At 47.2% G+C, this 16,981-nt stretch overlaps 1 pseudogene; it reads left to right on the plus strand.

The window, feature by feature from the left end:
- Positions 1 to 15,933: 15,933 nt before the first annotated feature.
- Positions 15,934 to 16,718, plus strand: LOC134378722 (chloride intracellular channel protein 4-like; annotated as a pseudogene).
- The last annotated feature ends 263 nt before the right edge of the window (positions 16,719 to 16,981 follow it).

Genomic DNA, 16,981 nt, shown 5'->3' on the forward strand with positions numbered 1-16,981 from the left:
AGACATTAGAACTTGGACGTTTAAGGGAGGAGTCTACTTGGAACTCCCCTCATGAAAATTATTTAACACAAATGTAATGGTCTAATAGCATTATTTTTTCCTTTATCCAAATTATTTTCATGTTATCCCCTAACCGAGGACAAGTACTGAGAATCTGAGAGGTAGAAAGCAATGGAAGCAATTCTGAAAAAGGATATATTGCTTGAGAAAGGGATGGGAGAGGAAGCTGCCCCCAGTAACATGCTGGGGGTGACAGGGGTTGTTTGTTATCAATAAGTTGGAACAGAAAATCAGAGGTAAGAAGGTGCCAGAAACAATCACCCAAATTTACCATGCCTAAACTGCCTTGTGGGTCTGGTGGCAAATACACTGAGCAGATCACATGATCGTACCTCTTCTTTTTTGCTTTGGCTTTGACCATGTGGTGAAGAACAGGACTTTGAAGCAACAGATTTCATCATAGGTTGTCTGGATTTCTTCCTGACCAGGATGATGCTGAAAGTTGACCTGCTCTGAGACAGGATCCAGACATTTGCTAGTAAATTACCCCAAAAGAATTGCCCTAAAAAATGGTTCCATTTGATGACTTTTTGTTAAAATCAGATTTTTTTTTATTAACTCAATTCAGAAATGTTAAATGTCCTGACAGTCTTGCTAATGAAAATAAATATTTGTTTAAGAAATGTTTGTTTGTAGTTTTTGTTTTTGCTGGCCAGAAAAGATCATACCTCTCTTTCACCTACTAAGAACCTGGGTTTTGTTCTCCCCCAAAAAGATTATAAGAAGAGCATATGGCTCGTGAATTAAGGTTAGAAAACATTATAGATATAACCACATATCGATGCCACTACACGTGTGAGAATTTTGCATTTGTTTGTAAAATATAAATTTCCCTAGGCTTGCAATGATTTTATAGTTTCTCAGTTGGTAGAGAACATGGCATTTACTGAAACTGACCTGAAGAACGTGTGATTTGTGCTGGGTCACACAGCTAATTAATGGCCTGCAGTAAGAGATGTTCCCAGGAGTCTTGATTCCGGACCAAGTGTTCCTCTAAAGGCCAACATGTCTGACAAAACAGAAAGTTTCTTTGCTTTTTTAAATTCACCATTAGCATCAGGAATAAAATATAGATGCAAATGTTTGCCTTGTTTAAACAATATGTCATACCACCATCAAAATATTCTGACTGGATGCCTGTTAATTGACTCTCTTATCATATGATGCTGCCTAATTTTTATGACTACAACTAAAGTCCTAAGAAGCTCAGTGTATAACAACAGTGGGCATGTCCTTATTCAGTAATATCCACAAAATGTTAGGAGAGAGCTGAATACATTTTGTAAATGCCAATAGCAATAGCGTCTCTCCGCTACCTTGACCTGCAGCACCACTTTTCTTATCTAGGATGGAAAACACAGAACCAAGCTCTCCTCCCAAACCCTCCATTCTGCACCTCCCCCCAAGCCCACCTCCAAAGCCATGGGAGACACTCGTCAGCCTCGGCCCTCTCTCCTGCTGGCTACAGCTCCACACTCCTTAGCAACACAGTGCTCCAGGAAGCCCCTAAAAATGAAATGGATTTGGCAAATGAAGGGAAAGTTGTTTAAACATCCTAGTACTAAGCCCCTTTGCTGACATCCTGACACTTACCCTTTTCTTCTTCATACCTCACTCTCTTTATCCAGAAAGGCAGTGAAGCATTTATTTTCATAGCTTGGTACTTTCTTAATTAGAGTGTACAGAAGCAAATTAACTATTTTTTGACATATAAATTTTACAAACAGCCACAATGGTACTATGTGACAATAGAATGTTGAGTTTCTAGGTTTCTTTTCCTCTGTCCATTGTTATGACTTCATTTCTTCTGCTACCGGTGGTCTGGCACCAACAGCCTCCTGTTCCCTCCATGTCTACCCCTCATCCTCCAAGTCTTTGCATCTAGTGTCCCATTTTATATGCTGAAAGCTATAAAGCGCTAGACTAAACTCACCAGGGGTGTACATGTAAAGTTAGTATCTGTAAAGCTGCACAGGCTCCAGGTGGAAAGAATGTGGGACTGCTGTGGTTGCAGCTCATAGTCCCTTTCATTAAGATCTGGGTGTGGCTGGATTGTGACACCTAGCACCAAAGACTGGGGCAGATTAAATGGAACCACTTAGCTCTGCTTCTTTCCTGCCTATGTCTGTTACATTTCAAACATCGATTCCCCTGATGCAGGGGTTGGTTTTCTTCTTGTGATGTTAGGTGAAAGCAGCTCAGACCAGAGGCACAGCCGATAAGTAGGTTCTTCCTAAAGTGTACAGAGTGACTACTATGGACAAATCGAGGCTCCAACCTATTTTCAGAAGGAGAAGCCCAACTTTGGTAGAGTCAGGAGCTGAATGAAAGGGGTAGGGGACAGATAGGGGCTGGGGTGTGTGGCCTCAAGTGGAAGCAGAGTCCAGGTGTTGTAGAGAAGATCTCTCAGCAATCAGAGGACTTCAAGGGTGGAGGTGTGGTTTGAAGGGGTTGTCTCTGAATGTTCACATTGGGCTCTATTTATTTTATCAGCTGAGTCTGTTTCCCAGTTAGTTTGGAATTCTGCTGTGATTTTCCCAAGTGTTGAGTAGGCCTCATGGAGCATCTGTCAACACAAGTCCAACATTGCACCCTCCCCAGCACCTGACTAGGAGTAAGAGGTGGGTTGTCCTGTCCCGGGCTGGGTTGAGAACCCTCAGTCCTTCTGCACAGCTGTACCCCACTTTCCTCTGCTGAAGGTGAGCTCGTTATTGGGCTTGACTTTCCCTTCTTGGTTCCATTCTTGTTTAAAGTTAGGCTCCATTTCCAATTCATTAAAGAGTGTAATGACACAGCCACTCAAGACATCTCCCTGGAAAGTCATCAGAGCTGACCACGGCTGGTAAACGTGCTGACCTCCTGTCACTCCTCATCCAGCGTGAGGAAGCTCATCACCTCCTCCTCTTTGCTGGTTGTCACTAGATCCACGGACGCTCGCTGGTTTTACTGAGAAAATCCTGACAGTTATTGAGATTTTCCAGCCCTCTCCTGAGAACAGTCATGGACACAAGAATCACGTTGTCCGTCTTGTGAAAGTTGAGAACATTGATTGTGGCTCCTAGAGATCGTTCTGGTGCCTTTAAGAGTTGGTGTGGACGAGGAGACTGAAGCCTCTTTTATTGCCGTGAGTCAAGTCAGGGGCTCGTTTGGAAGTGCAGTGTCTTCTGGACGCATCCAGAGAGTTCTTTGCTTCCTGTTATAGGCATCAAGGAAAATGTCAACAATATTGGGGAAGGTTCTGGAATGATTCTGAGTAGAAAATGGCTGTCTCCCTGGTGTGTGCTCGGAGGGTGTCCTTGAGGCTCCCTCAGGTTGAGGGCATCCCGTACTCCAGGGCTTCATGTGTTTGGCCTCATGGCAAGTACTTTGCTTCCATAGCCAGACGGACACCATGGACCATGTAGGACCTGCTACGACAGGCTGTGGTCACGGACCACTGGAAAGTGGTGAACTGGCTCATAGTGGAGTGAACAGCAATTCAGTGCTAGGATAGGATGCCCATCATTAGGGGGCAGGCACAGAATTTTAATCTTTTTAATAATTACATCTTCCAAGAACCCCCATCTGCAATTTTCAAGTGTCAACCAAGGCAAAAGGCCCCCATCCCTCCTCTCCACAGGCTATTTGCTCACTACAGATGTTTCTTATTCCAGTCTTACCACAGATGCCAGACAACAGAACAAAGAGCTTAGACAAGTAGGTCCTAGATACTTGGGTTGCCAAAGCCAGAATCGACTCCTCAGTGTGGTTTGCAATCTTGGCAAACCCTGTCTTATCTTAAAATGGAAAGTACATTCTTCAGGAAGAGAAAGATAAATGATAAAACAGAGAGGATTTCAGGGAAGCATTGTTCTTAGACACCCAGCCCGGCCCCTTGTGCTCAGGAGGTAGAATGTTGTCTTCTGCATGAGTCCAGCTCCGGCCCAACAGGCCCCTCTCTCCAGGGCTCCAAGCCCTTCCCTTCCCAGATGTCCAGGCCAGGGAGAAGCAGTTCTTGCTGAGCAGGGATGTGCAGCAATACACTTCACAAAGACACGAGGTAATTACTGGCCAGAGCTCTGCATTTTGACAGACTTCTCTCTTCCCGGACTGAACATCTGGATGTGGCTGCTCCTCTTTACCTTCCAGCTCCCTGGAGCTGCAGCCCTCAGGCCCTACTCGACCCTCCCCTGTGCTTCACATGGGGACAAGCGTCCAGGGCAGCACAAGTGGCAGCCCCCCACTGTGCTGGACATTTTTTACTTCAATGCAGATGGCAGCATGGGGCAGCCACACCTGGAGGCATCAGCAGCTGGACTGGAACGATGCTGTGTCACTGCAGCCCTGTCACTGTGGAGAAGTCCTTCCTCAGTGTGATCTTAGGGCTCCTTGTTTATAATGCTGGGGACACCCAGTGATGGCCACCTCCTCCCAGGCTGGTCTGAGTGTGATCACATGGTGCAGAGGAGGCTGGGAGCTACCAAGGACTGTGCAGAGGAAGCGGAACTTTGAATGAAGAAGTTGGCCTGGCAAGTGGTGCAAAGGGTCCTGGCCTTGGATACAGGACACCATGGTGGTGAAACTGCTGATGGCCAGGCATGTGCCCTCAGCATGCCTGAGTTCACCTGACACTTGGGCAGCAGGTCCTCTGCAGGCCTACAGCACCTTCTCCCCAGACAGGTGCACACACACACACACACACACACACACACATACATACATACACACACATCTCTGCACACCCACACCTATGTGCACACCCACACCACTGCACTTAACACCTACAAACACACAACCCTGCACACACACACACACCCAAAGACACAAACCTCCACATGCCTCCACACACTCACACCTGCAGACACACGCCTGCACACACACCTGTGCACACACACACCTCCACACACACACACGTGCCTCCACACAGGGCAAGAACAGGAAAGAGGAACTCCACAGTGGACACCCACTGGGCATCTGGGTGGAAGGACTGTGTTTTTAATGTTATTCTTCATTCATATTGAACTACTGGTTTACTTATAATCATTGTTGTCTTTGTAATATGTGCCTACAAAAATTGAAACCGGGTAATGTACTTTACTTAGTAGGTGTTTAGTAGATAGTATTTAATGTGATGTTAATGTTTATATAAACATAAACTAATGTGCATATTAAAAATATTCGCATATCACGTAAAGGAGAATAAAAGGTTTTGAAAGTCCCACCCAGCAGAGCTGGTCCTCATTCATGGCTTGGTCACATCTCCCAGCCTGTCTCTCCCATTTGACTTCCTCTGTCCTGTGTCTGTCTGTCTCACTCTCTCTCCTAAACAGTCATTTACATACAGGTGTGTATGCATGTTGACAACACATAGATGTTTTTCAACATGAGACCCTCAATACAGACTGGCCTTCATGACATGTTTACATGACAATTTCTATGTGCAGCTCAGCAGCTGCTCAATTTAACAACCAGCCCCTCTAGAAGATGTTAGAGACGTGGCCAGCCACTTGCTACCTCCACCAGTGCTGTGATGAAAACACTTCAACAGAAATCTTGAAAACCTGGGCCGTTGTGGTGGTGGAATAACCTCCCCAGATTACAACAACTTGGCAGATGGACATGCGTGTTCACTATGATAGAAGTTGCGAAGTGGTTCCTGAGATGGGGTATCTACGCACATGTCTCCCAGGACATCCACTGGGACCTCTTCTCCCACATTGTCACCAGAGCTGGTCATCACCAGACATACAGACTTGCCCATGTGATGAGGCCAATGACATCTCAATAACGTGTAAATTGTTGTGTGTCATCATAAGGGAGGTCGTGGATGTCTGACATTTACTGGCCATATGAATTGCTTCCCTTTGGAACTGCAGGAATATATCCTTTGTCCCCTTAAAAACATGGATAAATGAAAACTCTTTGTACCACTAGGATGCATATTACCCTTTCTCTGCCCATGAAGAATTTTCCAATCTGGGGTTTGTCTTTTAAGCTTTTGACATTATTCTTGTTTTGTTTTGACCAGGAAAAGTCAGTCTTTTCCTCTGTGGTGTCTGGCTCTCAAGTCATTCAAAGGAAGTTCCTATTTCAAGATTATGACAATAATAACTATCGGGGCTCTGTGTTTCTATGTATAGTCTTTGATTTTTTCTGTAATTTTCCTCTTACTAAAAACATAAAATAAAAATTAATCAGTTCCTTATATCATGTGGCCAGACACAAAAGGCCACATAACATATAACTGTACTGATAGGAACAATCCACGATAGGTAAATTCACACACACAGAAAATGGAGTGGTTTTCAGGGACTAGGAGAGGCGGGATGGGGAGTGACAGCTTAATGGCTACAGAGTTGATGAAGCTGTTCTGTCACTAGACAGAGGTGAGGGTTGCACCACATGAGAAATGTACTTCATGCTACTGAATTGTAATTTTGAAAATATTAAAACACTTTATTTTATACAAGGGATATAAGTGAAGAGAAAAGATGATAAAATTTGAGGAGATGCAGGACAAAGACAAAAACGAGGACAAGCACAGTGGCAGGGAAGGGGAAGGACAGCTCTGGAGTGGGGACTGGTGAGGGTGTTTGTGGGAGCTCTGGAGCCAGGGCTCGCCTGGATGCTGGCGTTTCTTCTACTGTTGATGTTTCAGCAGTGGTTAGGTGAGCTTGCTCTGGCTCTTCCTCTGGCTCTGGTTCTGGATCTTCCCTTGGCTCTGGCCCTGTCCCTGGCCATGGCTCTTGCTCTGGCTCTGTCTAGCTATTGCTCTTTCTCTGGCTTGGGCTCTGGATCTTGCTCAGGCTCTGGCTCTGGTAGTGGAGGTGGAGCTGGAGCTGGAGCTGAAGATGTCTTTAGCCCTTGGGGCAGTTGTTCAGCCTGGGCAGAAGCTGGGACTGGAGGGACATCAATTGAAAATATCAACATGAGTTTCTATGTCTCTTCCAATGACACTGTCTTTCTGAGAAGCCCAAGTCCAGAGACCCAGCCTCAGGAAGTCTTCCCATACTGCAGAACACTGAATGATTGTTCTGATTACTCAGTGCCCCTGTCCCCAGCTTGCTTCTAGAAACTCTCCTCTGTGTGGCCTGGCCCAGCCGCCTCCCCAAACCCTCACAGGCACCCACCCTCTTCCTCCTCACCCTCAGTCTCCGCCTCACTGGGCTCCAGGTGCTCCAGCTTCTCCAGCTGGGCCAGAAGAAGATCAGCCTTGCGCTCCACCTCTGAGCCTGGCAGATTGATGTGTACATATGCCAACAGAAACTTCAAAGAAGGAAAATCAGGAGCGTCGTAGAAGTCAATGGAATGGAATTCCAGCCAGATCTTTAGGATGGAGGACATGGCGCTGGGGGGAGACAGGTGGGCTGCACCATCAGAGGCCTGGCCTATCCCTCTATGCTGCCCTCCCAGGGCTCCCCTGAGTGAGCTGCCGTCTTGTACCCTCTGCCCCTGCCTGTCCATAGACCAGCCCCTCCAATGTCCAGTATGACAGCCCTGCCAGAGATGGGCCTGGCAACCTAGGAGGGGCTGGCAAAAGCCTCCGTGGGGGGAGCCTTCAATTTCCCTGCAGGGAAATCCTGAGCCCTCAGCCCTGTAGCAGGAATCATAAGATGTGTGGGAGCCAGAGATCTGCCAGCTCCCCCATCCACAGGCCCCCACACACCACACACAGTTCTGTGGAGATGGGAGCCCTTCCATCAGCACCCAAACCCCACTTACCATTTTAGCTGCTCCAGGGTTCTGCCGTCCCCGTGATAAGCCGAAATGATGCTTTTGTATCTAGAGGAGACCAGGGCAGTGTCACATCTACCATATGGTGGCACTACCTGCTCCTCACGTATATTGTGGTTGTCTGACCTCTGACTAGAATGGAAACCCAGGAGGGCAGGGAATATAGTGTCCTCGGTTCTTTGGAATATAGTCAGTGCCCAGAAAGTCACTGCACATAGTGTGACTTCAAATATGTTTGTTGAAGGAATGAACCCCAACCGACTCCTCCCAAGATATCTGGGTGCACCTGAAGCCCCTCTGCCAGCCCCCGGTCTCCCTGCTTTGAATACTCCCAGAAGCCTACAGATAGGATCTCAAATGTGAAAACAGTGAAGCCCAAGTCAACAAGGTCAGTGAGGGTGTGACAGAGACTTCCTCGTGGGGGGGCAGGAATCCTGAATGAGGACGACCGTGGCCCCTCCAGCAGAACTTTCCACAGGGCTGGACTCAGGAGCAGCACTTTCCATGGGGGACCCACTGGAGCTTGTTCCTGTTACCACCCACCGAACACAGGTGGAAACTGAGGCTCAGAGGGGTGTGGTGACAGTCCCAAGACTCACAGCTAGGAGGCAGCTGAGTGACACTGTGTGATCGAGGGACAGAGTGCTCACCTGAGGAAAAGCAGATCCAGCGCCTGCTGGGGAGTGGCGAAGTTTCTGTAGTTTAGCAGAAACGTGTGCACATAGGAGTCATTGCCACGCATGACAGTGGGCACCAGGTACTCCACCCACTTTTGCAGGGTGCCTGCTGGGACAGGCCATAACATGTGGGTGACATCTGGGCTCCGGGAAGACTTCTCTTCACTCTATGTCAGGACAGGGAAGAGATGCACAGTGACAGCACCGTGAACACCCTGGACGGAAGGGGCTGGAGGCCAGTCTTAACCCCAGGGAGGACATGAGAAGTGAGCCTGAGGGTCCAGGGTTAATGTACAGGGTGGTGGTTGCCACCCCGGCAGTCCCCTTTCACCCTCTAGCCATGACCTGAGGTGTGAACACACCAGGACCAGCAGGTTGATAAACACCCCACCCTCTGCCTCTGCCCAGGGAGGTTGTCCCATGTCCCCATTCCCCCACACACAGGAGGAGGGTGTGCGGTCACCCAAGGAGGCTCACAGTGCTGGCCTGGCCTGGCCCGCCCTCCCCTGGGACACCTGTCATTACCTTTGGGGACCTCCTGCCAAACGGCCACCGGAGTCCAGGGCGAGGGCTGACCCAGCGCCGGAAGCAGCGGACAAGCCTCTCAGCACAGGGCTGCCTGGGGCTACCACCCCGGGACCTCGGGATACAGCAGAACATCTCACTCTGCCTGTGCCCAAGTGAGCTGGGGAAGGGGCTCTGTATAGAATGTGGGTGCCAGGTTACCGAGTTCTGAGTTCTGTTGGGGTATGTCATCAAGGAAGTGAGGTCACTTCCTGGTATCTCATTTCCTGAACCCCTCCTCTGTGCACAAGACTGCAAGTGCCCCTCTGGGTACCTGACTGCTGACCCTCCTTCCCCATGACCTCTCTCTATTGCCCACATTTCCACCAACACGGCCTGATCGCACCCCTGTGCAAGGCCTGGGTGCAGCCAGCATCACAGCTCGGAGGAGATACATGTAGGTTCAGCCCCAGTACCTCCTTCTTATCACTTATGTGACCCTGGACAAGCCACTGTGATTCTCAGGACCTCCCCAGTCTCCCCTTCGGCACAGTCGTGATCATTCTAGCATCTCCTTCCTAAGGATGTCATCAGGGATGTGTGAGCAAACATCCCTGAAACCTATGACCGGTGTCACATGTAGGTAACTAACAAAACTAGAGATAAAAATCCATGATGGGGTGGAAGGTAGCATGGAATATGACTGACCGGTCTGGTTTCTGCTGCTGTGGTTAACATAAAATGTTTGATATTTACTAAAGAAATCTGTTTACCTTCATAACTGTATAATAGGGTCATTAAAGACAATAGATACAGTAGTTTAAAAGTAATAAAATTTAAAACAAAGTGTATTTAATTTAAAATTGAATTGCCAGCAAATGGGTGTCCTAATGAACACTTGTGTCAATATAAGCTCTAACCAAATTAAGAGAAATCATTTGTATCACAGGAAACTAAATCAGCAGTGAGACCCCAAATGGCACTTCCTCTGGTGGGGATACAGTCATTGTCACAGATGACCTGGCTGATGAAATTAAGTTAGGACAAGTGAGATTCAAGATTCTTCTTAACTTAAATGAATATGGAAAAGCAGGTGAATGCTGTCAAGATTTGAGAAGTTGGAAAAAAAAAGGAGTCAACAATAAAAAGGAACCTCCAATGAAGTCAGCAAGTTAAAAGGAAGAAAAGAGTCTGGGGAGCATTTTGAGGGTAGAAATAGATCTTGATCTCTGGTCATTGCATCAAAAAATAAGAACGTTTATGTCATATCAGCTATCCATCTATTTAAATGAATTTTTTTTTCTCAAAGTTTCTCTACCAATTTATAATTTAGAAGCTGGGGTGGTGATAGAAAATGAAGTGGGAAAAAGTCTTATCACATGTTTGATCTGGTCATTTCTGAAACAAGTGACATTTTAATTGTTGGGAGATCAGTAGCTCATATAGTGAGTTGTATTTTATGGGGCCACACTTCAAAAGCCACTCACCTCTGTGAATTTAATCAGCCAGAGCATGTGTAATATGGTGTCCATCTAACTCCTAGTTAATCTGACAAAATGTTTAAGGAAAACATCAAATTGTGTTGTGGTTCCAAAGGCAAACCTTTTCATTATACCTCATTGTCAATTTCTCTTTTATCTTCCCTCATTCTCGTGAGTGCTGTAGAGCTCTAAGTCAGCGCTTCATTGCAGACCTAAATGTCTGTAAAAAGGACAACAGAGCTAAGCCTGGTACCCACAGAAGTAACTAAGGACTTGAAGGGAGCAGCAGGATCTTGCTGCAAGGTAAGGCTCTTGCATCTGGCTTCTCCTCTGATGTAAATTGTTAAATGATGACATCAATTGTATTGACCCGCTTGCCTGGTGGGCTTTTTCTCCTGTGGGACTCTTGAGAGAAACAGTTTTAGCGGGTCTTAATAAATAATTCTGTCGAGAATGCAATGCCAAAATAGGATGGTTAAAAACTCTCAATGCAAAGCTGCTGGAATTTCTCAAAACAGAGCATCAGTAGGACCAGTCTCAGTCCCCAGCAGACAATGAGGCAGCCTGCACCGTGCAAATGAGACCAGGCTTGAGATGGGATGAATCTATCTTCTTTTCCTACTTGTCTGCCACTCGCTTTGAGGAAGGTTGTAAATGCAAGAGAGACTGTGGTATACTTCCTCAGACTGGCATTTCTGCCCCTAGTCACCATTCGATTATCTTCCAAATTGCTGTGTTTCAGAGAGAGAAAGATTTTTTATGGCTTGCTGAAACAACCACAAGAGCCAGCGAAGAGATGGCTAAGCGGCCAAGCATAGTAATTCCATTGGTAAATGACAAAATCTTTGTGTGTATGACATTTCCAAAATTACTACAAGAGATGAATCTAAAATACAAAATGTCAGAGGATGAAGAAGCACATCGAGGACATTTTCAGGGAGAGGGAAGAGAACCACTAAGAGATGAGGTCACAAAAATATACATAGTGTTAAAAACTGCATCAAGTCTGTCGGGAAAGGCAAAGGCTGGCGATAGCTCCAATGATAAAATGTGTTTTTGTTCCTGCCAAACAGAACCAAAAGTATCTTGGACTAGTTGATACAGCAACCCCAAATTTTCTTCCCCTGTGTCAGAAACAAATGAACAAAAAGTAATTACCTCCTGCCACAGTCAAGGAAAATTTACTCTTTAGCAGCTTGACAAAATGTCACTGAATTACATCCGTCCCTTGCTTTCACCTAGCAAAATTCTGGCTCCCCAAAGGAATATGCTAGGCTATTTCGTATTCAGTGAATATAAGAAAAGTACAAAATTTAGGATGAAAACAAAAACAAGAAAAGCACCAAAATATAGAGAACTTGACACGAAAGAGAAGTCATCTGAGGCGTTTTGCTTCCAGAATAAAAATGCTGTTGCTCAAAGTCTGCTCATTCCACTGGGCGCTACCCAGTAGCATCAAGTTTTCCCACTAAGCACACAATTCTGCTGCCAGTCACTCTCCTGGCAGTTAGCGGGAGACTGACAGGTAAAAAAGCAAGTTTTCAAGCAATGCAATTCTGTAATAAAAGAAATAAACTCACAAAAACACATACATGTGCATTGTGTATGTAATTGATATGGGGACATTTAAGATATTTAATTCATTCCATTTAAAATATAAGTCTAAGATAGGTGCATCTCTATACTTACACTGTGAGTGGGAGAAGTGGGCTTCCATAAAAAAGAGAGAGATGATCATTGCCTTGGATTGAGTGTCTCCCCAAAACTTGACCGCCACTGTGACAGTGTTGAAGAAGTTAGGAAATCCTATTATGGTCATTGAAAGGTGGGGCCTTGAAGACGTGACTAGATTGCAGGACCATGCCATAGTGAATGGATTAAAAATGGTGGTCATGGGCATGTCTCGGAGGGCTTTAAAAGGAGAGTGAATGAGGAGGTAAGTCTCCCTCTGTTTCTCTGCCTCCACCATCTTGCAATGTGAGACCCCTGGGTCACTGTCACCACTTGTATTCCTTGGACTTCAGACGTCCCAGCCTCTGAAGAATAAGCAATAAATTCTGTTTTCTTTATAAATCACCCAGTTTCAAGTATTTATGTTATAAGCAACGGAAACAGACTAAGACAGTCATCTACTCCTGTACAAAAAGAACTGAAAGTCATACAAGGCCCCATTCATTGAGAAGCCCCAAGTCTGCAGAGGAATTGCCCACTTTACACATCTGTAAGCCTACGCTGCTAACAGATTTCTGAATGAGGGCACAATGTTATAGCATCAAGGGTGGCTTACCTTTGACATCAGGCTGGGCCAGGAGACAAACTCCTGAAGGTTAAGGTGAAAGAGTTGCTTATAGGTGTTTGAGAAGTCTCCTGAGGGAGTAGGGCCAAAGGTGTATCACTCCAGACGTCGCAGTACCATTTCCAGATACTATCCCTTAGATCTTGCTCCAAAGAATTCCCCATCTTGACATCGGTTTTTCTCAACTGTAAGGTGAAGGGGGTCAGACACAATGAGTTAACTGACAAGTCTAAGGCTCAGTCCCCTCATGGAAAATAAGGTAGTAATAATTCCCTTGTTTGGGTCACTGTGAGAATCTTGTTAAGGCAAATTCAATTATGGACTCCAGACTTAGGCTCATAACTTTTGAGCATCTTTTTCAAAGATTTTGAGTAATTCCTTGGTAAAGGCATTTGGAACATATTGATTTCTGACATTTATCCTGGAAATATTTCAGATGGAAAACATTGCCTCCTTTGTTGATAGTATTCAGCAATAGCCAATAGGCTTAATTCTTTGTAAAAAATGTGCCAAAAAATATGCCTTTTGACTCATGGTTCTGGCAGGTGATGAACTAAGTTAAGAGTTCATGTTATCTCACTCCACCATCCTGCCAGAACCAGGAGTCAAAAGCATATTTTATTTTTAGAATTTGTTCTATAGACACCTGGGAATCTAGGTAAGATATGAGCAAAAGGTGTTTCCATGCATAAACACTCAAGAACAAAAGGCATCTTCTTGAGTACCAGAAATAAAGACAAGATTAGAAACCAGAGAGGGAAGTGGGTAACCTGAGGCTGTGGCTGCCAAGGAGAGGGGAGAACAGACTCTCAATCTCATTGATCTAAAGGTTTGGATTTTTAGTGGCCATTCGGGATATGAATGAGGCCTTGGGACCAGCAGGTATAGAGTGTTGAAAGACAGTCTCCTGCATAAATGTAGGATACTCAAAGTGTGTCTAAAAGGCATAGACTACACACAAAAAAATCTGTCCATTAGATAAAGATAAAAGATGGAGATAAAAATCTCTATTAGAGAACTAATAAGAAATTTATCTTCCTCCAAACTCTGTTCAAAATTGTAATTCTAAAAATCTTCAATAGAATTCCTATGATGGAAAAAAATATATAGTAGTTGAAATTAAAAATTCAAAAGGTATATTACACAAAGATTAGACCCTCTGAGTAGAAAACTAATGAACTTCTAGCCAGATCTGAGGAAACTTCTTAGACTGCAGCACTAAGAGATAAAAAGATGGAAAAAGTGAAGTGACTTGAACAGACAGAGAAGAGGAGGTCTATCACACCTCTTATACAATTTCCATAAGTGCAGAATAGAGGGAAGGAGAGAAAGACATTACGTGGAGAGATAACAGCTATGAATCTCTCAGACGCATCGGAAGACGTGAACGCTCAGATTAAGGGAACAGAAATTCTGAGCAGGACAAAGTTAGACTAATGCACGTGGACACAGTATAATGCTACTGCAGACAGAGTCAGCAGAGGACTGAAGACAATTGAACAACACATTCAAAATTCTGAGAGAAAATTAATAAAACATATTACTCAACCAATCTATCATTCAAGAGTTGGGGCTGGGGTGTTGCAAATCAATAGAAACATTATTTGACTAAGAATATTGTTATTAGTTTCCTAGGACTTCCATAAGAAAGTACCACAAACATAGTGGCTTAAAACAACAGAAATTTGATGTCTCAGTTCTAGAGGCGGGAAGGTCCAAATCGAGGTGTTGGGGCACCAGGCTCCCTCCGACGGTGCGGGGGTCTGTGCCTTTCTCCCGGCTTCCGGTAGCGCCAGGGGTTCCTTGTCCTGTACACGCGTCCCTCCAATCCTCATCTCCACGTGGTGTTCTTCTTGTGTGTCTTCATGTCACCTTCCCTCTGTGTGTGTCTGTCTCTGTCTCCAAATTTCCAAACACTGGTCATACTGGATTAGGGCCCATACTGATAACCTCATCTTAACTTAGTTAAATCAAAAAAAAAAAAAAAAAAAAAAGTCGCGCGCGGGGCTTGGGGCGGTGCTGTGCAGCCAAGGCCGCGGCCAGCTCGACGCTGGGACTGTCCAGCGAGCGCAGCGCGGCGGGAGCCAGCAGCCCCAGCGACCCCGGAGCAGCAGCAGCATCCACAGCGACCCCGGAGCAGGAGCAGCAGCCACAGCGACCCTGGAGCAGCAGCAGCAGCCCCAGCGACCCCGGAGCAACAGCAGCAGCCACAGCGACCCCCCGGAGCAGAAGCAGCAGCAGCAGCGACCCCGGAGCAGAAGCAGCAGCAGCAGCCACCGCGACCCCGGAGCAACAGCAGCAGCCACAGCGACCCCCCGGAGCAGCAGCAGCAGCCACAGCGACCCCGGAGCAGAAGCAGCAGCAGCAGCCACCGCGACCCCGGAGCAGCAGCAGCAGCAGCCACAGCGACCCCGGAGCAGCAGCAGCAGCAGCAGCAGCGACCCCGGAGCAGCAGCTGCAGCCACAGCGACCCCGGAGCAGCATCAGCAGCCACAGCGACCCCGGAGCAGCAGCAGCAGCAGCCACCGCGACCCCGGAGCAGCAGCAGCAGCCACAGAGACCCCGGAGCAGCAGCAGCAGCAGCCACCGCGACCCCGGAGCAGCAGCAGCAGCCACAGCGACCCCGGAGCAGCAGCAGCAGCAGCAGCAGCAGCAGCAGCAGCGACCGCGGAGCAGAAGCAGCAGCAGCAGCAGCGACCCCGGAGCAGCAGCAGCAGCCACAGCGACCCCGGAGCAGCAGCAGCAGCCGCAGCGACCCCGGAGCAGAAGCAGCAGCAGCAGCAGCGACCCCGGAGCAGCAGCAGCAGCCACAGCGACCCCCCGGAGCAGAAGCAGCAGCAGCGACCCCAGAGCAGCAGCAGCCGCCGCAGCGACCCCGGAGCAGCAGCAGCAGCAGCGACCTCGGAGCAGAAGCAGCCGCCGCAGCGACCCCGGAGCAGCAGCAGCCGCCGCAGCGACCCCGGAGCAGAAGCAGCAGCAGCAGCAGCGACCCCGGAGCAGCAGCAGCAGCCACAGCGACCCCCCGGAGCAGAAGCAGCAGCAGAGACCCCAGAGCAGCAGCAGCCGCCGCAGCGACCCCGGAGCAGCAGCAGCCGCCGCAGCGACCCCGGAGCAGAAGCAGCAGCAGCAGCGACCCCGGAGCAGAAGCAGCCGCCGCCGCCGCCGCCGCCCGCGGAGCACAGCCGAGCCGGCCAAGGCGTTGTCGATGCCGCTGAACAGAGGGAAGGAGGAGGACAAAGAGCCCCTCCTCGAGCTCTTCGTCAAGGCTGGCAGTGATGGGGAAAGCGTAGGAAAACGCCCCTTTTCCCAGAGGCTCTTCATGATTCTTTGGCTCAAAGGAGTTGTATTTAGTGCCACAACTGTTGACCTGAAAAGGAAGCCTGCAGACCTGCAGAACTCGGCTCCTGGGACCCACCCGCCATTTATAACTTTTAACAATGAAGTCAAAACGGATGTCAATAAGATCGAGGAATTTCTTGAAGATGTCTCATGCCCTCCCAAGTACTTAACGCTTTCACCAGAACAGCCCGCATCAAACACTGCTGGAATGGACATCTTTGCCAAATTCTCTGCATCTATCAGGAATTCAAGGCCAGAGGCTAACGAAGCACTGGAGAGGGGTCTCTTGAAAACACTGCGGAAACTGGATGAATATCTGAATTCTCCCCACCTGATGAACTTGATGAGAATAGTATGGAGAACATTAAGTTTTCTACACGTAAATTTCTGGACGGCAATGAAATGACATTAGCTGATGGCAACCTGCTGCCCAAACTGCACATTGTCAAGGTGGTGGCCAAAAAATATCGCAACTTTGATATCCCAAAAGGAATGACTGGCATCTGGAGATACTTAACTAAGGCTTATAGTAGGGATGAGTTCACCAATACCTGTCCCAGTGATCAGGAGGTTGAAATAGCATATAGTGATGTAGCCAAAAGACTTACCAAGTAAAATAGCACTTACGAGAGAGCTATCTTTCTGTCTTCCCCTAAGAATATGCTTTTCCTAACAGACTGCTCTTATTCCTATAAAGTAGAAATTGTATTTTGCATGAACATGCAGTTATTCAAGATTAGGGCCAAGGATAGACAAGGTATAGTAGTTATCTTAAAATGTACACTCCTAAGCAGTATTATTGGAAAATCCTTTTACCCTGCCTACCTCCCATATCCTCCCCCCTCTCATTTGGAGACCCTCCAACACAAACTTCACTGCAGAGGTAGTTTGCCATCTCTCTGGAGCCCTCG

The sequence above is a fragment of the Cynocephalus volans genome, chromosome 5 (genome assembly GCF_027409185.1).
Source record: "Cynocephalus volans isolate mCynVol1 chromosome 5, mCynVol1.pri, whole genome shotgun sequence".
NCBI classification, from domain to species: domain Eukaryota; kingdom Metazoa; phylum Chordata; class Mammalia; order Dermoptera; family Cynocephalidae; genus Cynocephalus; species Cynocephalus volans.